Source organism: Euprymna scolopes, chromosome 46, assembly GCF_053919585.1.
Source record: "Euprymna scolopes isolate OS-2025 chromosome 46, ASM5391958v1, whole genome shotgun sequence".
Lineage (NCBI taxonomy): Eukaryota > Metazoa > Mollusca > Cephalopoda > Sepiida > Sepiolidae > Euprymna > Euprymna scolopes.
Window position 1 is genome coordinate 20,378,670 of NC_136527.1, and position 25,514 is coordinate 20,404,183.

General features: G+C 35.5%; 1 protein-coding gene and 1 pseudogene across 3 annotated transcripts in view; both read left to right on the forward strand.

The window, feature by feature from the left end:
* Positions 1–25,514, forward strand: part of LOC145271279 (protein unc-119-like) — a 191,565-nt gene that overhangs the window by 41,685 nt on the left and 124,366 nt on the right. The gene's annotated exons all lie outside the window — the stretch shown is intronic.
* On the forward strand, positions 3,729–3,860 carry LOC145271882 (U2 spliceosomal RNA; annotated as a pseudogene).

Below are 25,514 nucleotides of genomic sequence, written 5' to 3' on the forward strand. Positions count from 1 at the left end.
ACTATCACCACAATACCTCACTCTTACCATGGAGTTTATCTACTTAAAATCTCCCCAGCGTATACGTCGGCTTTATATACAAACTGAAAAAAAAAACGAATATTTACATGTTAACAAAACAAAAATCATATTTACAAACAAAAAGATTTTTAAAAAAAAAAATATATGAGGGATGAGATGCCTGGGTGTTTCGAGATGCGTGTTGAGCAAAAAAACAAAAAAAAAAAAAAAAAAAAGTTGTAGTAGGCAGACAGGCTCAAACCCATACCGCGAAGGAGGAAAAGGATGTGATAAAAAAAACAAAAAAACTTTCTAATATACTCAGTCATTGATATGCGAGCGACTACACAAAGGTTAACTAATTTTCATGTTCCTTTAAAAAACGAGCGTTGATTAATTATTTATTTTATGATTTATCATTATACTAGCCTGGGTGCCTGGCGTTGCCCTGGTGCTTGGAAGTGCGTGTTCAGCAAAAAAAAAAAAAAAAAAAAAAAAATGATAGTAGGTAGGCAGGCTTGAACTTGTATTGCGAAGGAGGAAAAGAACGTAAAAAAAAAAAAAAATTGTGACTTTGCTGTTGCGTCCATTGCCAAACCGGAAGTGGAGTAGATTTAAATTAAGGCTAGTCAATCGAAAAAAGGAGATGACTATCGAAAATATCGGCGAAAAAAAGAAACGACCCCCCCCCACTGTAGAAAAGTGCCCAGTGAGGATTAAGGAATTAATGTTTTTAGCCATTTTTTTTTATATTTGTCGTCCAAAGGGTCGTGCTTCAAAACTATACTGATCTCATGAAAATTCTTTGCCTCGGTTGAAAGTTTTAGGCAGACATATAAACATACATACATACATTTAAACAAACAGGTTAGATTTTTATTACAGACTGGGGGGGGGGTACCCGGGGTTGCCCAGGTGTTTGGTGGTGTGTGTGTTAAAAAAACGTTGGCTGGGTGTTTGGAGGTGTAAAAGAAAAAAAAGTTTAAGTAGGAAGGTAGGATTGAACCTCAAAGCCTTGACGCGAAGGTGGAAACGAAAGGGAAAAAAAGCCAGGCACCTAACCATCTCGGCCACGAGGGGAGAGGAATTGATAAGCGTGTTAAGTTAAGGTTTATAAAGTGAAATATACAGGTGCGAGGAAGTGGTGTGATGTTTGACCTAGTTTTGCGCTGCAAGCCAGTTACTGTTTCCCCCGCTTTTCGAAGATGCGGTGAGCTGGTAAAAGTCGGGCAATCCGGTTGTTAAGTCGTAGATATTATCATTTAAACGTGATATTAAAAGTTTTAAAAAATGAGCGATGAGAAGACCTCGGAAAAAAGCCTTTTGCAGACATACACAAAAATGAACATATATACATACATACACACACATTTTACCTTTTATATATATACTAGCGAGGGGTACCCGGCGTTACCCAAGTGTTTGGAGGTGTGTGTGTGAAAACTCTAGGGGGGGGGTAAAATAAAAAAAATATTTTGGTAGGTAAGTATGAGGATCGAACCCTTCAGGCAAAGTTGTAAATTAAAGTGTGAAAAAAAAAAACGTGCGACTTTAACCATTGCTCCACCGTGAGATGCTAACGGAAACACGTTTGAATTTATTTAATTACTTAAATTAGCAGGTGCACGTTTTAATGACTTAATGAGGGCAACTTTTGACTGCGGGGTAGCATTTCATTTAGTGCGGGAATGCTTCCCCCCCCCCCCCCCCAAGATGTTGGGGGGGGGAACATTATAGGAAAAGACCTAACCTACATGCGGCGAGTGAAAACTGTTGAATCTTCCCGAAGTCGAGCAAATTAAATAGATAGGCGAGCTCCGTTGTTAACTCTGAGATATTACGATTTACATGTGATATAAAAAGTTTTAAAAAGTTGTGAACCGACTGACCGCTTCTCTGAAAAACGCCTTTTGTAGACATACACAAAAAAGCGAACATACATTTTCGCTTTTATATATAGATAGATATAGATGTTAGTACACCGATAGCGTTTCTTGTCTTTTGACTGACTTTTTATTCCCATCCCATTAAGCCTTATCTTCGAGTAGCTTTTGGCCTTGATAGGCGGTGACCTCGAAAGTGAAAGGAAAAAAACGTTATTGTCGTCGCCCATAAAATCTGCTGAGTCTTATTTGTTTTGAATCCACTAAGCTGGTTTTAGATATCATCGATTAATCATCTAGATACACGGAGGGGGTGGGGGAGAAAAGGGGAGGGGAAAATAGAGAGAGAAGGTTTGAGAGTGGCAGGAGAGAGAGAGGGGAGAAAAGACAAGGGAGATAAAGAAGCTCTCGGGGAGGGAAGAGGGGGCGAAAAAGTGAGGGGGAATGGAGATAGATAAGAGTGGAAAAGGAAGAGATTAAGAGAAAGGGTGAAGGTGGAGGAGGAGGAGGAGGAAAAAAAGATAAATAGGGAGGGAGTGGAAGATGGTGAGAAAGATGCAGAGGGAAAGGGAGAACCCTGAAGTTACACGGAGGATGGGGAGGAGAAAAAGGGAGGGGGAAAATAGAGAAGGTGTGAGCGTGGCAAGGGAGGAGAGAGGGAGAGAATAAGCGAGGGAGGAGAGGGAAAGTGAGTATGGAAAGAATAGAGAGGTGGGGGGGGGATAAGACACGGGAGATAGATAGAGAAACTCTCGGGGGAGGGAAGAGGGAGCAAAAAAAGTGAGGGGAAGGGAGATAAGCTGCGAAAGTCGAAAGAGAAGAGATTTTTATTATTATTTTTTTTTAATTAATTAAATAAATAAATAAATTTAGATTAAGAGAAAGGTTGAGGGTGGGTGAAGGAGGAGGAGGAGGCTAGGAAAAAAGATAAATACGGAGAGAGGGAGGGAGAGAGTGGAAGATGGTGAGAAAGAGGGAAAGGGAGAACCCTGAAGTTTGTTTGAAGCTGGTGATTTAAAAAAAAAAAAAAAAAAACAATTAAAAAAAAAAAAAAAAAAAAACAATAAAAAAAAACAATAAAAAAAACAATAAAAAAAAAATTCAACCTTGGATCATTTACAAAATTGGATCAGAAAGTAAGTGATGTTCCTTGTGTAGTTTCACAATAGATTGTCTCACAGAGTAATCAAGTTTTGGCGGTTTGCCATGGTACCGCCTGCTGCAACATTTACAAATGACTAAGTAAGACTTATTCTTTAGGTTGGTTGGTTGTTTTTGTTTTACGGCATATCAACCCTTTTCGGGTTATTTAATGCTGAATCCAAACATTTAAGAAAAATTTTTTAATGGAGTATATTTTTTGTTTTCACGTCGGTTTCTGTTTAACCCATAGTTGGGACCCTAACAGGTACTACCACTCCGGGTCAGTGGACCTGGGAGCAATGGTAATTAAAGGGTGGCTCCACACTCCCCAAAGCCCACAAGCTGGGGCCTCACCACTGGATATAGTTTAAGGTCATATCCAGGACCCCCATTGAGGGACTTTTACCCTCTACGGAGGGGGGGGGGCAGTCGGCGTATTCTAATGCCCCACCGATAGGGCCTTATTCTTTAGGGGGAATCAAAAAATTTGAATATAACATACTGTTTATGTTGTACCTAGGCTAGAAAACATTCCAAATACCATGACACTTCCGCCCATGAACTTAGTTCACAATACGTTGTAGACTACATTGCACTGTAGAGAATTTACTGTTACTTTTTCTAATAAAATTATCTGTAAATAATGGCTTCACTTAAAATTCAAAATTTAAGTATCATGGTTCAATTATGCCCTAAACAGAAATATTTTGGCCTTTTGGCCAAGATCAAAGTGTAGTATCTGTTCTTCAGGTGCTGCACTTCCATTTCTTGTTCTCTTTCGGTGGAGGAGAAATCCTTCACGACTGAGACAATTTTTTTATTTTTGTACCTTTTAAAAAACGACCCTGGTGTCTAACTCTGTCCCGTGGGGAGGCATGGTAAATAGGTACCCTAAACAGAAATATTCATTTTAACGCCCTCCATCCCACCCGCCGTCTTACGTTTGTGGGAGGAAGGGGGCGGGGCAAAAAGTGAGGGGGGGAAGGGAGATAAATAAGCTGTGAGAGTGGAAAGGGAAGAGATTATGGGAAAGAGTGGGAGGAGGAGGAGAAGGTTGGGGAAGAGAGATAAATAGGGAGACAGAGAGGGAGGGTGGAGGCGGGGGGCGGGAAGTGGGAGATGGTGAGAAAGATGCAGAGGAAAAGAGAGAACTGAAGTTTGTTTAAAGCCGGTAGTTTTTGAGAAAAAAAAAAAATAAAATAAAATAAAAAAAAAAATTGTCAGCCTTGGATCACATTTACAAAATTGGATCAGAAAGTAAGTCACTAATGAAGAACAGATACTACACTTTGATCTTAGCCATCACAAGTCACTATTGACGATTTTCCAATTTCTGCTGATCTTTCAAGATAAGTCCAAGCACACCTAAAAGAGGCTTCGTCCGTCTGTAACACTCTCATATTAATCTGTAGGTATATATTACTTGACATATAACTTGTGTTCCTTTCAAAACCAAAACTTCAGAAGAATTCTTGGTAAAATTGTTTACTACAAGAAACGGAAGATCATAACAATTAGACGACAGTCACTCTGAAGAAAAAAGATGTAAGCGTGACACAAAATAACACGTACGCTATCGTATAAATACCGGGTGGTCGCTAGAAAAGTGGGAAATTTGTCAAACAACGATTTATTCTTACAAAGTTTTTCAAAGACAGATGTTATATTATACTCATAGATAATCAAAATGTCGTCCGTGCACTTCACTGCAGCGTCTTAACCTAGAAAACCAACAAAAGAACCAAATAAAAAATAAATAATTTTCAATCTTGGACCACATTTACAAAATTGGATCAGAAAGTAAGTCACTAATGACGATTTTCCGATTTCTGCTGATAAGTCCAAGCACACCTAAAAGAGGCTTCGTCCATCTGAAAGGTGGGCTCTCTCTACCGTGCTAGAAAACTACTAACACCCGAAAGTATCCTGTACCTCTATAAGGCCACCATTCGCCCATGTATGGAGTATTGCTGTCACATCTGGGCTGGTGCATCTGCTACTAGTCTCTCGCTCCTTGACAAGGTTCAAAAGAGAGTCGCAAACCTGATAGGCCCTGAACTGGCATCTAAGCTTCAGCCTCTGTCCCATCGATGAAATGTTGCATCCCTCTGCCTTTTCTACAAGTATTTTAGTGGTGAATGCTCTGACGAACTGCAATCACTTGTGCCCCCACGACGTGAGCACCCTCGACAAACCCGACAGGCTGCTAAATCCCACCCCCACACTGTAGAGATCCCTAGATGTAAAAGATCTTTTTACTCCAATACTTTCTTCCCCAAAACCGCTAGACTCTGGAATTCCATTCCAGGTCCCTGCTTCCCAAACAGTACTGATGTGCAGAAGTTCAAGTGTAATGTGAACCGACATCTTGCTGCCCAAATCCCTACATAGTACCCCAGTAGTTGTTGCCCCTGATAGTAGCCCCCTACACCAAAGTGGCAATTTGCCTTGTTTGGGGTGAAAATGTAATAAAAAAAAAAAAAAAACCACTGTCAAGCTTAAATTTGAAAACGCATCTTCATCAGCCTATGGCGCAGGAATATGGTCTTTCAGAGAACTCCTGACATTCCTATCCAGCAGAGCGTTACAATTATCGAACCAAGAAATGTGGTGATGTATGAAAGTGGAATCTGGTCAATAAAGGTTGAGGACATGCGTTGCATGTCGTGTACGAGGGCATTCGGTAAATAATGCTCCTAACTCATTCCTCTTAGTAGTAGAGCAATGAAATGAACGTTGACACACCTATTCCCGCTGGATCACCGAAGTTAAGCAACGTTGAACCAGGTCAGTACTAAATGGGTGACCATTTGGGACTTCCAGGTGCTGTATGTGCTCTCCGCTTATCTCGGCATCGCTTCCAGTCATCCTGGACTTCTGTTTGAGTCCAGCATATTTCACTGCACAGTGAACGAGGCATAGAAAAAAAAATGACTAAGTTCAGCATTCAGTGCCCGATTAGGAGCGGTGTGGTTGGGATTGTGCAACACTTGCTTCACAATTACACGCACAGCTACCTCTACAGGGAGTATCCTTTGTCTTTTGAGACTGAACGGAGGTGTCGATCAAATGGAAAAATGGTCAGATCCTTCTATCGATCATCTATCTTCAACATTCTGATCCACATCTTCAGGAGGCGTCAAGTTTGGCAAGCTTCTGGGCTTGACCGTTATTCCTGATCTTAAATGGAACACGTACATCAAATCTGTTGCCAAGGCCGCTGGAAAAATGGTGGGATCCTTCTATTGATCCAGTAGATATATCACTGCTGATGCAATTCTCTATATAAGAGCCAGGTACGTCCAAGGATGGAATACTGTTGCCACATCTGGGCAGGAGCTGCTAGAAAGGACTTGTCCTGCCTTGATAGAGTTCAAAATAGACTTCGTAGCCTCGTAGGGATGTCCTTTTCTCTTCGCTGCAACCTCTATCTCACAGAAGAGATGTTGCGAGTTTGTCTCTGATGTATCGTTATTTTCATGGAAAGTGTTCAACTGAGCTTCAATCTATGGTCCCCCCTCGCCAAACTTTCACAAGAAACACTCGTCTAGCTGTAAACACTATCAATAATTCCCCCCACTCTTTATCTGTGCCTAAACCTAAACGTAGATTCCATGAACAAAGCTTCTTTCTTAGAACTGCACGCCTGTGGAATTGTCTTCCGTTTTCCTGCTTTCCGGCTGACTACAATATGGTTGTCTTCAAGTCTAACGTAAACAAGTTCTTGATGAGCCGTTCCATATAAGTTAACAAATTTACCGAATTGATTACTATATTGTCCAATTTCTACTGTACACTCTTTAACCCTTATCCTCGAGTGGCCTCTTGGCCTTGATAATATGGTGATTCCTGTGTAAAAAGAAAAGAAAAAAAAGTAGTTTTCACATCTGGGCAGGAGCTGCAAGAAGCACCTTATCCTGCCTTAACAGAGTTCAAAATAGATTTCATAATCTAGTAGGGGTTAGGGTTTTTCTCTTCCGTGCAACCTCCTTCCCACAGAAGAGACGTTGCAAGCCTGTCTCTGATGTATCGTTATTTTCATGGCAAGTGCTCGTCTGAGCTCCAATCTATGGTCCCCCCTCGCCAAACTTTCATGAAAAACACTCGTCTAGCTGAAACCACTATCAATAATTTCCCCCACTCTTTTTCTGTACCTAAACCTAAACGTAGATTCCATGAACAAAGCTTCTTTCTTAGAACTGCACGCCTGTTTTTCTGCTTTCCAACTGACTACAACTTGGTTGTCTTCAAGTCCAATGTAAACAAGTTCTTGATGAGCTGTCCCCTTTAATAATCCAATTTACCAAATTTCCACTACTAACGATTACTACGATATTATTGACTACTGTACACTGATTAACCCTTATCCTCGAGTGGCCTTTGGGCCTTCATAAGTGATGACTCCTATGTAAAAAAAACAAACAAAAAGATTAGTTCAGGGCAATAATTTTCCATACAACCCATAGAGATATAAATCATTGTACCTCTAAAATTTCAGTTCAATTCAGCAATTAGAAGTATGAATGGTTTAGGTAATAGGTTTTTGTCAGCTTAAATGCTATTTGGGTAGGACTTTGAAAATCTAACAAAGTAAATTTACAAGGTGGAACGATAAAATTGTCACCCTAAAAAAATTCTATGGCTTTATTTTAAAACTTGAAAAAAATCAATTCAGGTAACTTGATTATGTAGTAGAGCTGACATCTATTCAAATGCAGCAACCTTCAGCCTTAATCTCTGCTCCAATATGGGTCTGGAACTGGGAGCATGCCTTTTCCACAAGTCACATTGTCGCCCTAGAAAAGACGACATGATTCCATTTCCATTTGATGAAAACAGGGTTTTCTGTTTTTGTTGCAGACCATCTTCTAGTTGGCCAGTTGTGTACAAATCGCAAGAGCGATAGGAGCCTTCTATCATGTCTGAAAGTGACACAATGTTCAACGACCGATATCGGAGATGCGCCGCTGTACAACTTATGCTCTAGATCCAAGTTATGTGAACAGGACCATTGCCAGCACCCTCAAAATGCATTGCTGGATTGCCACAAATAACAGACATGCCTAGGATGATGAAAAACAAATTTCCGGCCACGGTTCTGGTCTTTGGTGTGGTTTCAAGTAGTGTTGGGACAATTCCTAAATTTTTTTCCAATTCCAGGAAAATGTTTAACGATTCCGATACCAAGTACGATTCCGATTCCTTTAGAATTGTTGTTTTGAAATATACCATTATATAACCGAAAGTTTTTGTGTAGCAAAAGAATTTGGTACAGCGAAAAACTGGAAATACAATTAAGTGAATTTCGAAAACTATTTGATTTTTTTTTTTCGTGAAATTTTTTTTTTTTTTTAATTCAAAGAATTAAAGAAAGAAAAAAATTAAAAGAAATTTGGAAAATCGTTAAGATAAATAAAGATTACCTTTTAACGTAGTTAATAAAATTCTTGTGCATCATATTAAATATGTTATGAAAAGTTCTATAACGTTTTTATCATAAATTTTCGACGGCATTAATCTCACTTGAAAGAAACAGTTCAACTTAAAAATATAAGAGAATCGTAATGAAAGAATCATGAATCTAAGGTATTTTCTAACAATGCGATTAATCGTCCCACAACTAGTTTCAAGTGAGAGCCACATCATGCCACCTCACATCTTCGGAGTCGGCTTGAAAGTCAACACCAAAGTGTACCTGGATGTGTTGAAGAGTGTGGTGATCCCCTGGTGCAATCAGGTGACTGCTGGCAGACCCTGGGTGTGGCAGCAGGACTTTGCGCTAGCCCACAAGTCCAAAGAGACTCGGGCTTGTCTTCAGAAGGAGTGCTATAACTTTGTACCTTTCTCTCACTGGCCTCCCTTCTCTCCCAACCTGAACCCGCTGGACTAGTTTGCTTGGTCATACGTCGAGAATATCACCAACATGACCTCCCACAATATCAAGGTCCTGGATATGACCTTAAACTATATCCAGTGGTGAGGCCCCAGCTTTTTTTTTTTTTTTTTTTTTTTTTTTTTTACATGGGTGTCACCACTTATCAAGGCCCAGAGGCCACTCGAGGATAAGGGTTAATAGGTATACATTAGTCATTGTGATTTTAGCATAGTAAACAGTGGGGATTTTGTAACTTGGATTACTTAGGGGGACGATTCAATTAGAACTTGTTCACATTGGACTTTTTCTTCTTTTTTTTTTTTTTTTTTTTTTCATAGGTATCAACACATTATCAAGCTTGCGGGCTTTGGGGAGTGTGGAGCCACCCTTTAATTGCCATTGCTCCCAGGTCCACTCTGACCCGGAGTGGTAGTACCTGTTAGGATCCCAACTATGGGTTAAATAGAAACCGACTTGAAAACAACAAATATATTCTATTAAAAAAATTTTCTTTAAAATCTTTGAATTCGGCATTAAATAACCTGAAAAGGGTTGATATGCCGTAAAACAAAAACAACCAACCAACCCACAATACCAAAGCCAACTTCATCGCCACCATCTGTTGAGTATTTGCCGAGCTTCTGCCAGCGCTTGCGGAAAAGCATGCTCCCAGTTCAGGACCCGTATCAAGGCGATGATTGAGGCTGAAAGTTGCTACATTGAATAGATGCCAGTTCTACTACATAATCAAGTTACCTGAATTGATTTTTTTCAATAAACGTTTCAAAATAAATCTGTTTTCTTTTATCATTCCATCCTGTACAATTGCGAATTACTAAGGAATTTTATCAAGTTATGGCTGATGAGATGAGAGCATGCTACCCCCATGGATTTAATAAAGAGTTCTGTTCGCAAATCCATGCAGATTCCAGAGTTTGACAGAAAGAATCCTGAGTTTGAGAAATTACCAACTTCAAAATGAGACTTGATCAACTTCAAAATGAGACTTGATCAACTTCAGAATGAGACCTGGTCGACTTCAGAATGAGATCTGGTCGACTTCAGGATGAGATCTGGTCGACTTCAGAATGAGACCTGGTCGACTTCAGAATGAGACCTGGTCGACTTCAGGATGAGACCTGGTCGACTTCAGGATGAGACCTGGTCGACTTCAGGATGAGACCTGGTCGACTTCAGGATGAGACCTGGTCGACTTCAGAATGAGACCTGGTCGACTTCAGAATGAGACCTGGTCGACTTTAGAATGAGACCTGGTCGACTTTAGAATGAGACCTGGTCGACTTTAGAATGAGACCTGGTCGACTTTAGAATGAGACCTGATTACCTGAAGAAGGTTGGAGGTTACATTGGTCGGAAGGTTGTGAAAATAACACAAGATGAAAATAGTAGGGTGAAGAATCCAAATAATACGAATAATCAACTTTTCTTCAATTTTATCTCGTTTAGCAACTGACCTGTGACCTTTCTATAGTTCACAAAGTCCCCCTAGCGACTATGCTTGTATCTTCTTTGGACAAAGACGGTATTTCATATGAATAGCCACGAGCAGATCCGGAACAGGATTGGAGTGATTGGGTGGAGGACAAGAATGCAGAAAATAAATAAATAGATCTATAATATAAAGCTGTGTGTGTGTGTGTGTGTGTGTGTGTGTGTGTGTGTGTCTGGTCACAAATAGGCTCCTATATGGTTGACTATTTTAAAAAAACTGATTACATATAATGATAGAAGATGTATCGAGACACAGCAATGGGTATGTTTGGTCTGGCAGAACGGTGGTTCATTAAAATTGTGGGGTCTGCGTTCGCGCCTGGTCCACAAAGTATGGAAATAAAAAATTTAAAACTTAAAAAAAACGTTTATAAGTGTTTTTGATATAGATGTACATAATAATACTTTGATAAGTATGTTTTAACTTAAATAGGGATGGTATAATACAATTGTGGAGTCGGCGTTCGAGCCTGGCCTCCATAGAATGGGAATAGGCACAAACTTTAATAAAGACTTTTCATGTCTATCTGTGTAAGTATACTTTGATAATTATGTTTCATGATAAATGTATGATAAAATTATGGGTGTTCGTTTGCGCCTGACCTCCATAGAATGGAAATATGTCACAAAGTTTAAAAAGTTTTTTTTTAATATAGATCCACAGAATATTGTGATAAGTGTTTCAGTGTGAACAGGTATGGTATAATAAATTATTGGGTTTATCTATTTTATTTTTACTTTCATCATATTTTGCGTTGGTTTTTATACCCCCAAATTCGAAGTTATCTCTTTACAACCCTTCCTTTTCATAACCTATCATGTATAAATATAAAAGCGAAAATGTATGTATGTTTGTATGTTTGTATGTTTATAAGCTAAAATGTATGTGTGTTCGCTTTTTCTGTATGTCTACAAAAGGCTTTTTTCAGAGAAGCGGTTGGTCGCCTAAAAACTTAAAACTTTTTATATCACATATAAATCGTAATATCTCACAGTTAATGACGAAGCTCGCCTGTCTATTTAATTTGCTCGATTTCAGGGAGATAAATATTCAACATTTGTCGCTCCCTTCCTTTTCATAACCTATCATATTTTCATAAATCAGAGTCCATTTTGTGTAGGCTGTTTTTGAAAAAAAAGTCAACGACGGGTACTTTTGCTAGTATATTAATAAAGTAAAAAAAAAAAAAAAAAAAAAAGAAAGAAAAGGAAACCGAAATGTCAGTTTTTACGTCGGATTGTTTGATCTGTTTATGCGGCTGTTGTGTATTCTTTTTATTCTTCTTTTTTGTCAAGAAGACGGTCCGAAGTTCATTGTTTGTTTTTCCTTTTGTTCGCCTACCTGCCCGGACATGTTCGTTAATCGACAAATGACTTCCGAAGACATATAACACTTTTGATCAAAAGAAACTACCGGATATTTGGAAGATGCGTCCAATCAAGCAACGCGAATTGTATTTCTTTACATTGAACTTTCATCAGAGCTATTCGAAAAGTTACCCACGACAGACTGACGAAAATATTTTTTCAATCTTTACCATAACAGACTGACAAAAATGATATTTTTAATTTGCACTTGACACAAAATGATATAAATTTGCATTTGACAGACTGACGAAAATGCTTTTTACAACTTTACCATGACAGACTGACAAAAATGATATTTTAAATTTGCGCATGACAGACTAACGAAAATGATATTTGTAATTTCCATGTGACAGACTGACGAAAATGACATTTAAAATTTGCACATAACAGACTGATTAAAATAATTTAAATTTGTACATGACAGACTGACAAAAATGCTTTTTCAAACTTTATCATGACAGGCTGACGAAAATGATAATTTAAATTTGCACATGATAGACTGACGAAAATGATATTTAAAATTTGCACATGACAGACTGACGAAAATGATATTTAAAATTTGCACATGACAGACTGACGAAAATATTTTAGATTTGCACTTGACAGACTGACGAAAATAATATTTTAAATTTGAACATAAGACTGACAAAAATGATATTTTAAATTTACATGTGACAGACTGACAAAAATATTTTAAATTTGAACATGGCAGACTGACGAAAATGATATTTTAAATTTAAATATGACAGACTGACGAATATATTTCAAACTTGCATGACAGACTGACAAAATGTTATTTAAGATTTAACTATGACAGACTGATGAAAACATAAACTTAAGCAATATAGACTGATGGAAATGCTATTTCAAACTTAAGCATAACGAACTGATGAAAATATTATTTGAAATTTAAATGACAGATCAACAAAAATGCTTACTCTGCACAAATACTATTTCTCTACTATTATATAAAGTCATTTTGTGTGTGTGTGGTTGTGTGTAGTTGTGTGTGTGTGTGTGAGTGTGAGAGAGAGCTCCTTCTTCATAGTGGGGGGGGGGGTTCATATTTTCTGACAAATAATATTTAGTTATTTAAAGGATACAATTGACTTTTTTTTAAATTTTTTTTTTTACATGGAGGTCACCACTTGTCAAGGCCCGGAAGCCACTTGGGGATAAAGGTTATTGCGTGTACAGTAATCAATGGGATAGTGTCATAGTTATCGTTAGCATTGGATATTTGATAAAGTGATTTACTTAAGGGGGCAGTCCATAAGGAATTTGTTTGTGTTGGACTTGAAGACATCCAAGTTGTAGTCAGGTGGGAAACAGGCAAATGGAAGAGAGTTCCACAGGTGTGCACTTCTAAGAAAGAAACTTTGTTCATGGAATCTACGTTTTGATTTAGGCACAGATAAAGAGTGGGGAAAATTATTGACAGTGTTTTCAGCTAGTCGGGTGTTTATCGTGAAAGATTGGCGAAGGGGGAGGTAGAGATTGGAGCTCAGACGAGCACCTGGCATGAAAATAATGATAAAACAAAGACAGGTTCGCAACTTCTGTGGGAGAGAGGTTGCAGGGAAGAGAAAAGGGCATCCCCACTAAGCCACGAAGTCTATTTTGTACTCTGTCAAGGCAGGATAGACTGTTTTAGCAGCTCCTGCCCAGATATGGGAGCAGTACTCCATCTTTGGACGTAATTGTCTTTTATATAGATAGATAATTGCATCAGCAGTGCGATATCTTCTCGAGCGGTAGAAGGATCCTACCATTTTCCCAGCGTCCTTGGCAACAGACTTGACGTACGTGTTCCATTTCAGACCAGGGGTAAAGATCAAACCCAAAAGCTTGTCAAAACATGGGGCCTCACCCAGACGATAACCATCCATTTTAATTGATGCCAGATGGGGATCAGAGCGTTGATGATCTAAAGATAGAAGCTTGGTTTTACGTGCATTAAAATCAACTAGCGACCTCTTTCCCCGATTACATTGTTCCATTTCAGATCCGGAGTAATTGTCAAGCCCAGAAGCTTGTCAAAACATGGGGCCTCCCCCCATTCCTAGGATTTCATTTATCCATTCTTTTAACACTTGCCTACAGGGTTCGATTCTAGCCTTTTTCTAGTATCATTTTCACTTATCGTTTGCCTTCTTATTTACATGAGAAAGCCCTTCGTCTAGCTGTAAACACTATCAATAATTCCCCCCCACTCTTTATCTATGCCTAAACCTAAACGTAGATTCCATGAACAAAGCTTCTTTCTTAGAACTGCACGCCTGTGGAATCGTCTTCCGTTTTCCTGCTTTCCGGCTGACTACAATATAGTTGTCTTCAAGTCTAACGTAAATAAGTTCTTGATGAGCCGTTCCATATAAGTTATCAAATTTAACAAATTTTCATTACTAATGATTATTATATTGTCCAATTTCTACTGTACACTCTTTAACCCTTATCCTTGAGTGGCCTCTTGGCCTTGATAATGTGTTGATACCTATGAAAGAAAAAGTCCAATGTGAACAAGTTCTAATTGAATCGTCCCCCTAAGTAATCCAAGTTACAAAATTCCCACTGTTTACTATGCTAAAATCACAATGACTAATGTATACCTATTAACCCTTATCCTCGAGTGGCCTCTGGGCCTTGATAAGTGGTGACACCCATGTAAAAAAAAAAAAAAAAAAAAAATCTCACATGAGGTTCTTTTGCGAATTTAACACAACACTAATTTATATGTCTGGCAGTGTTCTTAGATATGTTTTGTACAGAAATTCATGTGATGAGTAAAAAAAAAAAATCGAAAAAATTAAATTTTAAAAATAGCTTTTCTCTCTAAGAATACTTTATCAAAACCGAACATACTTTTTTGTTGTTTTGCGTAACGCATAAAAATTAGTTATACGTAAGTGTTATATTTTTTTCATTTAAAATAATGCAATTCGCAAATAATGTTTAATAATTTGCGGTGAATATTGAAATCAAAATAGTTAGTAAATTTTATATTCATGTTTTTTTTTCAACAAAATAAAATGCATCACCACGAAAGCAAATGTCGGATTTGACGATTGCTGGTGTTTTTCTTTTTTTAGCGTTTAAAATATGCAAATAAAGACAAAACTGTAAATGATTTTACTTTGTTTACATCGTCATTTTACAAATTTTATTTGTATTTTTATTGCAAGTTGGAATCATTTTCAAACAAAAATTAACACATCATAAAATCTAACTATTTATAAAACTGAACATAATAAAACCATGTACGGTATAAGCGTCTTAAATTTATAAAACGATTATTCTAATTGTATTTTTATTGCAAATTGGAATCGTTTTCAAACCAAAATAAAAGCAAATATATTTACAAATGTAAAAAAAAAAAAAACTATTTGACCAATTTACATGTTTTTTTAAAATATATTTACAAATGAAAAAAAAAAAAAAACTATTTGACCAATTTACATGTTTTTTTTAAATATATTTACAAATGAAAAAAAAACAAACTATTTGACCAATTTACATGTTTTTTTAAAATATATTTACAAATGAAAAAAAAAAAAAACTATTTGACCAATTTACATGTTTTTTTTAAATATATTTACAAATGAAAAAAAAAAAAAACTATTTGACCAATTTACATGTTTTTTTAAAATATATTTACAAATGAAAAAAAAAAAAAACTATTTGACCAATTTACATGTTTTTTTAAAATATATTTACAAATGAAAAAAAAACAAAACTATTTGACCAATTTACATGTTTTTTTAAAATATATTTACAAATGAAAAAAAAAAAAAAACTATTTGACCAATTTACATGTTTTTTTAAAATATATTTACAAATGAAAAAAAAAAAAAACTATTTGACCAATTTACATGTTTTTTTAAAATATATTTACAAATGAAAAAAAAAAAAAACTATTTGACCAATTTACATGTTTTTTTAAAATATATTTACAAATGAAAAAAAAAAAAAACTATTTGACCAATTTACATGTTTTTTTAAAATATATTTACAAATGAAAAAAAAAAAAAACTATTTGACCAATTTACATGTTTTTTTAAAATATATTTACAAATGAAAAAAAACAAAAAACTATTTGACCAATTTACATGTTTTTTTAAAATATATTTACAAATGAAAAAAAAAAAAACTATTTGACCAATTTACATGTTTTTTTAAAATATATTTACAAATGAAAAAAAAAAAAAACTATTTGACCAATTTACATGTTTTTTTTAAATATATTTACAAATGAAAAAAAAAACAAACTATTTGACCAATTTACATGTTTTTTTAAAATATATTTACAAATGAAAAAAAAAAAAAACTATTTGACCAATTTACATGTTTTTTTAAAGTATATTTACAAATGAAAAAAAAAAAAACTATTTGACCAATTTACATGTTTTTTTAAAATATATTTACAAATGAAAAAAAAACAAAAACTATTTGACCAATTTACATGTTTTTTAAAAATATATTTACAAATGAAAAAAAAAAAAAACTATTTGACCAATTTACATGTTTTTTTAAAATATATTTACAAATGAAAAAAAAAAAAAAACTATTTGACCAATTTACATGTTTTTTTAAAATATATTTACAAATGAAAAAAAAAAAAAACTATTTGACCAATTTACATGTTTTTTTAAAATATATTTACAAATGAAAAAAAAAAAAACTATTTGACCAATTTACATGTTTTTTTAAAATATATTTACAAATGAAAAAAAAAAAAACTATTTGACCAATTTACATGTTTTTTTAAAATATTTTCTTAAAATCTTTGTACTTGATTAAGAGTATGACTTGATAAAAAAAAATGTACGTTTTTCGCGTCCGATTTCTTTTAGTTACGATTATTTTATTTGTACTTTTTATTGAAAGTTGGCCAAGGGAGATAATAAAATCTTAGCAAATCATTTCTTAAAAAAAAAAAAGTTTAATTATAACCTGGAGATATAGCAGAGTGGCTGAGCATGTGACTACAGATCGAATGATCGCGTGTTCAAACCCTAGTGTACCTCACCATTTTATTTGAATTTCTTTTCTTATTAATCTCTATATAAATAAAATGAACTCATTTTTTCCCGTATGATTTTTAGTTATTTCCATGGCAGATGCTTGTCTGAACTCCAATCTCTGGTCCCCCCTCGCCAATCTTTCACAAAAAAACACCTGTCTAGCTGAATCCACTGTGAAAAATTTCCCCCCACTCTTTATCTGTGCTCAAATCAAAACGTGGATTCCATGAACAAAGCTTCTTTCTTGGAACTGCACGCCTGTGGAACTCTGTTCCATCTGCCTGCTCCCCACCTAACTACAACTTGGACATCTTCAAGTCCAACGTTAACAAATTCCTAATGAACCATCCTCTTAAGTAAACACTTCATTAAATCTCCACACTAACGTACTGTACTTGCAATAACCTTTATCCCTGAGTGGCTTCCGGGCCTTGATAAGTGGTGACCACCGTGTAAAAAAAAAAAAAATCAATTGCTTGGTTGTTTTCCCTCCTTTCAAACTGATAAGAACTTTTCTGCCGATTTGTTGTTGCATTCTCGCGTGTGAGAATTGAACTTTATTTCAGGGAAAAATTAATCCCAACAATGCAGAAGTGCCGGCCACTAAACAGCGGTTTTCCTGATGACTAGACATTGGACATAACATAGTAGATTCGAAACGTCATCTCTATATAAATAAAATGAACTCATGTTTTCCCGTCTGATTTTGACCTTAATAGGATTAAAAATCAAGATATTTCATGCAAATATAATATGCACAAACAGCAGAACAATATCTGAGGTGTGTTATAGGCTTATTATTTCTCAAATTCCTCGATAATCTTAGATTTCTATACTTTTTCTGCTGAGAAGTCACGGCCAAAATCGGTTAAGATCAATGGAAGTGGTAAAATATTTTCTCTCTAATAAATTCCTCCTCCCCCTGCCACCACTTAACACCGTTTGGGGATCGTTCACAAGGAACAGTTGAGAAGAGAACACCGGTTTGGCTTCGTAGTTCTTTCATGTGAAGTTATTTAAAATCACTAAACTAAGCTGCAGTGCTCTGTGGCGTAGTGGTTAGCGTGCTGGACAATTCACATTATATTTTCACGTTCGCGCCGACCTACCGTAGTCGTTTTTTTTTTTGTTTTTTTTTTTTCCTAAACAACTGGAATGGACTTTTCTTGGTGGCCAAACTGTTAACGTTGCAGATGTTTTTTTTTTTTTGTTTTTTTTGTTTTTTTCACACTTTATTTTCCTACTTTTACTCATGACTCCGGGTTTGATCCTTCCTACTTACCTACCATAACATTTTTTAACCCCCCCCCCCCGTCCCGGAAATAAACACTCGGGCAACGCCGGGTACCCCCGCTAGTGTTACAATAAAAGTATAGGTACTATTTAAAATCACTGCAAATCATTTCTTTGCATGTTTTAAAACTAAACATAAATCAGAAGTGACTTTTCCAGGGCATTCATCGTCAAAGAGATTCATTGTCAACCCCAAATATCAGCTGACGTGGTAATGTAAACAAACACAAATGGAATTTGATGAACGACATTATAATTATTATTTATTTTTTATTATTTATTCATTATTATTTTTTTATTATTTTTTTTTTTATTAGGGCGAATTATTCCTTGTAATCTAATATATGAGACACTGTCTGTCTGTCTGTCTCCATATTTTGAAAATCTATCTACTCCGAAACTAAAAATCGCAGAGGGGTGCTAGACGCCTGAAATGATGGCATTTTTTAATGAACCATTCTTTTATGGATCTTTAGCCGGTTAAAATTGTTTTTAAGGGGTTAAAAATGGGTTAAAATTGAAAATATGATTTTTTTATGAACCATTCTTTTATGGGTCTTTAGCCGGTTAAAATTGTTTTTAAGGGGTTAAAAATGGGTTATAACTGAAAATATGATTTTTTAATGGACCATTCTTTTATGTGTCTTTAGCCGGTTAAAATTGTTTTTAAGGGGTTAAAAATGGGTTATAACTGAAATAATGGCATTTTTTTTATGGACCATTCTTTTAGGGGTCTTTAGCCGGTTAAAATTGTTTTTAAGGGGTTAAAAATGGGTTAAAATTGAAAATATGATTTTTTTATGAACCATTCTTTTATGGGTCTTTAGCCGGTTAAAATTGTTTTTAAGGGGTTAAAAATGGGTTAAAATTGAAAATATGATTTTTTTATGAACCATTCTTTTATGGGTCTTTAGCCGGTTAAAATTGTTTTTAAGGGGTTAAAAATGGGTTATAACTGAAAATATGATTTTTTAATGGACCATTCTTTTATGGGTCTTTAGCCGGTTAAAATTGTTTTTAAGGGGTTAAAAATGGGTTATAACTGAAATAATGGCATTTTTTTTATGGACCATTCTTTTAGGGGTCTTTAGCCGGTTAAAATTGTTTTTAAGGGGTTAAAAATGGGTTATAACTGAAAATATGATTTTTTTTATGGACTGTTCTTTTATGGGTCTTTAGCCGGTTAAAATTGTTTTTAAGGGGTTAAAAATGGGTTATAACTGAAATAATGGGATTTTTTTATGGACTGTTTTTTTATGGGTCTTTAGCCGGTTAAAATTGTTTTTAAGGGGTTAAAAATGGGTTATAACTGAAATGATGGGATTTTTTTATGGACTGTTCTTTTATGGGTCTTTAGCCGGTTAAAATTGTTTTTGAAGAGTTAAAAATGGGTTAAAATGGAAAATTATTTTTTATGGACCATTCTTTTATGGGTTTTTAGCCGGTTAAAATTATTTTTAAGGGGTTAAAAATGAGTTAAAATTGAAAATGCGTTAGACAGTTTTTTTCAAATCACATTTTCTTTGGTTTATCATTGCAAAAAAAAAAATAAATAAAAATAAAAAATAAATAGAAGTTGTAAGAAAAACTAAAAATTTAACACTAAACGTTTCCGAATGATTTTCCGTAGTCGTGCCATTCAAAAGAAGCTTCTTTTTTTTTTTTTTATATCGTATTTCCGTTTCCACACTCTTCAACTCCCTTTTTAAAATAAATCTAAAATCAATTTTGAGACTTATTTTAAACCCGCTAAAAGATCTTTTAACGTTTCTTTTGCTTCCTTCCTGCACAAGTCTTCATTTCTTGAAATATGAAAACCCGATAATTACCCTTGAAATATGAAAACCCTCAAGGCGAAAATAAACGAAAATCGATAACTTATTTATAAAAAAAAAATCGATAAAAAACTTGAGTGCGTGTGAGGTTTTCTAAACGCAAATTCCCTGAACAAAGCTCTTTCCTAGAACTGCCCCCCTGTGGAACATTGTTCCGCTGGTCTGCTTCCCGGCCAATAACAATATTATACCCCTCAAGTCCAATGTAAACAAGTTCTTGTTGAGCCGTCCCCTTAAATAATCAAACTCTACTCAATCTACATCATTAATGATTGCTAAACTACCACCGTACATTCATTAATCCTTATCCTCAAGTGGCCTTCGGGCCTTGATAAACGGTAACTCCTTTAAAAAAAAAAATCTAAATAAGAAAGTGGAAAATAATTTGTATTGTTTGGATTCATTGAACTACAATCTACAGTTTTCTTTTCATAACGTTTCGGTCGATGTAACTTCTGACTTTAGATGTATCTTAAGGCAGATTCCATGTAAAAACTTTCTTTCCAAGAACGACTTGCCTTGTGGAACATTGCTTCCCAGCCGATTACAATACGGTAGCCTTCAAATCCAATGTAAACAAATTTTTTTTTTTTTTTTTCTTAATAACTATGCCTTGGAATTTTTTTTTTTTTAATTTTGCACAAACATTAAACATAACATCAGTAAAAGAATAACAGAACGGATTTTCTGTGAAAACTCTGGTTGTGCCCCTAGGGGTGCTTTTCGGGTTAAAATGGCCAAAATTGACACTTTTGTGCTTATTAAAAAAAAATTGATGCCTTGGATTTTTATAAAACTTTCTTGAAAAATTGTAACTAATTGATTTTTAGTTTTGTTTGTCTATACTTTGCGATAATTCTTGGGTGTGCCCAAGGGCCTCTTTTCGGGCTAATAAAAACATTCCATTTTTGGGACTATTTGATTATATTTGTCCAAAAGTTTCTGCGTATGCCTGTTTAGCAGTTTTGCATGGTGCTGAACTTAAATTTAAATATGTTAAGGCCTTGGGGACTTTTGGGGCTAAATGCAAATAATGAACTTAGTCATTTTTTTTTTTTTTTTTTGCATGGTGCAGAACTCAAATGTACATATAGTACCGTTTGTTCATTTCACAAGGATTTGATGTCTCCTGGGGACTTCTGGAGCTAAATGGAGGGGGGGAATGCTGAACTTAGTCAATTTTTTTTTTTTGGCATGGTGCAGAACTCAAATTTACATATAGTAGGCTTAAAACTGCACCGTTTGTTCATTTCACAAGGATTTGATGTCTCCTGGGGACTTCTGGAGCTAAATGGAGGGGGGGAATGCTGAACTTAGTCAACTTTTTTTTTTTTTTGGCATGGTGCAAAACTCAAATTTACATATAGTAGGCTTAAAACTGCACCGTTTGTTCATTTCACAAGGATTTGATGTCTCCTGGGGACTTCTGGAGCTAAATGGAGGAGGGGGGAATGCTGAACTTAGTCAATTGTTTTTTTTTTTTGTTTTTTTTTTGTTTTTTTTTGCATGGTGCAGAACTCAAATTTACATATAGTAGGAATAAAGCTGCATCGTTTGTTCATTTTACAAGGATTTGGGGTGGGGTGGGGGGAATGCTGAACTTAGTCAATTTTTTTTTTATGCCTCGTTCACTGTGCGCTCATGGGGGACCATGCATGCTTCACTTGTTTTTAAAAAAAATCAGTTATCACAAATGCATCTGAGTTCTTATCATCGCCAAGTGGAAAGTGGCCTATAAAATCAACAGTAAATTCTTTTGTCACAGGAGCAGATTCAAAATGAATGTTTCTTTGTAGAGCACAATGAACCATGATGCTTGACATTTGTACGTTTTAACTTTAATTCTGTCAAAATAATTTCATAAAATCAGCAGTTGGTTCTTTAATAAGACGAGAAGTTTTATCACTGCACAAACAGAAAAGCCCCACTTGTAAAATCAACAGTAGGTTGTTTGATAAGATGGGGGGGGGGTTAAAAATGAATATTTCTTTGTAGAGCACAACTGAACCATGATACTTGACTTTTGCATTTAAAATTTTAAGTGAAGCCATTATTTACAGATAATTTTATAAAAATCAACAGTAAATTCTCTACAGTGCAATGTAAATTAGTGTATTGTGTAGTGATGGGTCGATTCCAATATTTTTCCCGATTCCGTACTAAATTCCCGATTCCGATACAATTTCCGATTCTGATTTTTTATAAATCTCTGAATATTTAACTATAAAAGTATTATTTTGTCCTGATTACTATAAAAAAACATCTTAAATCTCAAACGTAAAAACACACTTGTGACGGGGTGATTTTTTTTTTTTTTTTTTTTTTTTACACAGTGATCACCACTTATCAAGGCCCGGAAGCCACTCAGGGATAAGGGTTATTGCAAGTACATTACGTTAGTGTGGAGATTTGATGAAGTGTTTACTTAAGGGGGCGGTTCATCAGGAATTTGTTTACGTTGGACTTGAAGACATCCAGGTTGTAGTCAGGAGGGAAGCAGGCAGACGGAACAGTTCCACAGGCATGCTGTTCTAAGAAAGAAGCTTTGTTCATGGAATCCGCGTTTTGATTTAGGCACAGATAAAGAGTGGGGGAAATTTTTGACAGTGGATTCAGCTAGACGGGTGTTTTTCGTGAAAGATTGGCGAGGGGCGGGGGGATCTATACTGGAAGTTTAAATCAATAAATATTTATTATTTCATTATTACTACAAGCAGTGGAAAACGTTTCTTAAATTAAAATCAAATAAAAAAGAATTTAAGGAAGCTGTTTAAGGATCGGAAAATAGGCTGAAATTTTTCCGATACTGATTCCAATACCCTAAAAAGCTCCGAGTTTTCCAGTTCCCTATTTCGATTCTGATTAATCGTCCCAAGAATATAAAAAAAAAAAAAATAAATAAATAAAAAATGCATACACAAACACACAGAGAACTGTTTATAAATTGTAAATATGGTTTTGATTCTTAAACGCTGGGGATTTATTAGTTAGTTTAAGATCCATAGAGTGAATGAGGTATTTTGGTAAATGTTGCCAGTCAAGAGTAAGACTCCAAAGTCTACATTTATTACTTTTTTAATCACTTTAGTCACAAAGACCCTGAACCTCCTCGGGGGTCCGGGCGACAAGATCAAGGTGTGGTGTCTGTTCCGGCAGATGCTGCAAAGCTGAGACTAGCAAAGACCCGCTATGACTAGCAAAGACCATATGTGGGGGTAACCCCACATATCTAGACTTGGTCACTGAATGGGGCAACCCTTCATACCAACAGTTTCTAATCCAGCTCTCACTTCCCACCTCTCGGGAGCTGGTACCCCCCTTCCCTCCCCCCCTTCCCCCCCCCCTTTCCTCCATCTCCACATTAAAAAACGGCCTTGTGCCTAATTTGCTACGTTGGGAAGCAAATAAATACAAAGACCCTGAACCCTTCCCCTCCCCAATCTCTTGTAGGGCCTTGTGCCTAATTTTGTTGTTTGAAAATCTTTTGGTTTTTTTACTTAATTGTATTGACAAAATTTTAAAAGCAATAAAATATATAAACAAGACTAAGTCACTGCGGGAAGGCATGTGAAACTTTCTCTCGGGTACACTGCTGGGGTGGGTGGGGTCCGTAACTAAAGTCGGCAATCAATCCATTTATAACTTAAAATATTGCAGCATTAAGGTTTTTTTTTTAAATTTAATTTATACCAGTATATAAGATTATATAATCAATTCTTAATGCTGTTTAAGCTTAACCATATTACTTTTCATGCTCGCATTTTTCTATTGTAATAACATTATATAATCAATTCTTAATGCTGAAATATTTTAAGTTATAAATTTATTATATTTTTTACTAGAATATCTTGTCCTTTTCTTTTCCAATTTTAACAACTAGTCCTTTACTTTTCCATGTTTAAGCTTAACCATATTACTTTTCATGCTCGCATTTTTCTATTGTAATAACATTATATAATCAATTCTTAATGCTGAAATATTTTAAGTTATAAATTTATTATATTTTTTACTAGAATATCTTGTCCTTTTCTTTTCCAGTTTTAACAACTAGTCCTTTACTTTTCCATGTTTAAGCTTAACCATATTACTTTTCATGCTCACATTTTTCTATTGTAATAACATTGTATAATCAATTGTTAAAGCTGCAATATTTTAAGTTATAAATTTATATTTTTTACTAGAATATCTCGTCCTTTTCTTTTCCAGTTTTAACAACTAGTCCTTTACTTTTCCATGTTTAAGCTTAACCATATTACTTTTCATGCTCGCATTGTTGGAATGTTTTGGATGGTATGAATCCATCTATGCTTACAATTAGCCGTTCGGTCAGGTCTGATACTATGGAGAACACATCCTTTTTAAACATGGAATGCAGTGGTAGATCGGATGTAAATGTATGGAAGCTATCCCAGTCAGCGGTAGAGTATCGATATACAGTACCGTGGAGAGGTACATCTGAAGACTTATTGCATTTTGTTTTTATCTTAACTGATACAACCAAGTGGTCGGAAGATGGGTGTATTTGCTGATGACACCACTCTCTATAACAGGCATGGGAGGAAAAAACAAATGAACACGTATCTAAGGAAATTCAGAAACACTAGAGGAAGACCTCCGATCTGTAGTGGAATGGGGACAAAAATGGATGGTCACATTCAATGCTGCTAAGATTAAACTTGTTTCCTTCAATAATTACAAGAAACCTTCTCTACCACCAATAGCAATGACTAAAGATACATTGCATAAAAGCACTTCTTTTTAATTCCTTGGCTTAACGTTCACAGAACATGAGTTGGAACAGATACATTGAGAGCATTGCCAAGGCTGCTGCAAAGAAGGTGGGCTCTCTCTACCGTGCTAGAAACTACATATGCCTGAAAGTATCCTGTACATCTATTAGACCATCATTCACCCATGTATGGAGTATTGTTGTCACATTTGGGCTCGTGCATCTGCTACTAGTTTCTCTATAAATTAATTAACCGATCATTATAAAATTTAGGCGTAAGGAGTCCAAATTTGGGCTGTATTTACTTTAATTTGCTTTCATGCAAACTTACCAAAAAGTTGATAGACCATAAAAATTCAGAAAACTTTGACAATTACATTGAGAACATTGTCAGGACTGCTGCAAAGAAGGTGGGTTCTCTCTACCATGCTAGAAAGCTACTAACGCCTGAAAGTGACCTGTACCTCTATAAGGCCACCATTCTCCCATGTATGGAGTATTGTTGTCACATTTGGGCTCGTGCATCTGCTACTAGTTTCTCACTCCTGGGCAAGGTTCAAAAGAGTTGCCAACCTGATAGGTCCTGAACTGTCATCTAAGCTTCAGCCTCTGTCTCATCGATGAAATGTTCCAGAAGTATTTTAATGGTGAATGCTCTGACGAACTACAAGCACTTGGACCCCCTCGATGTAAATACCCCCCCCCCCCGACAAGCAGCTAAATCCCCTCTCCACACAGTAGAGATCCCTGGATGTAAGAAAGTGACACTTTGTCCTGTTTGGGATGAAAACTCAATAAAAAAAAAAAAAAATTAATTAAAAACTTGGAGTGAAAATAGAATAAAAAATAAAATAA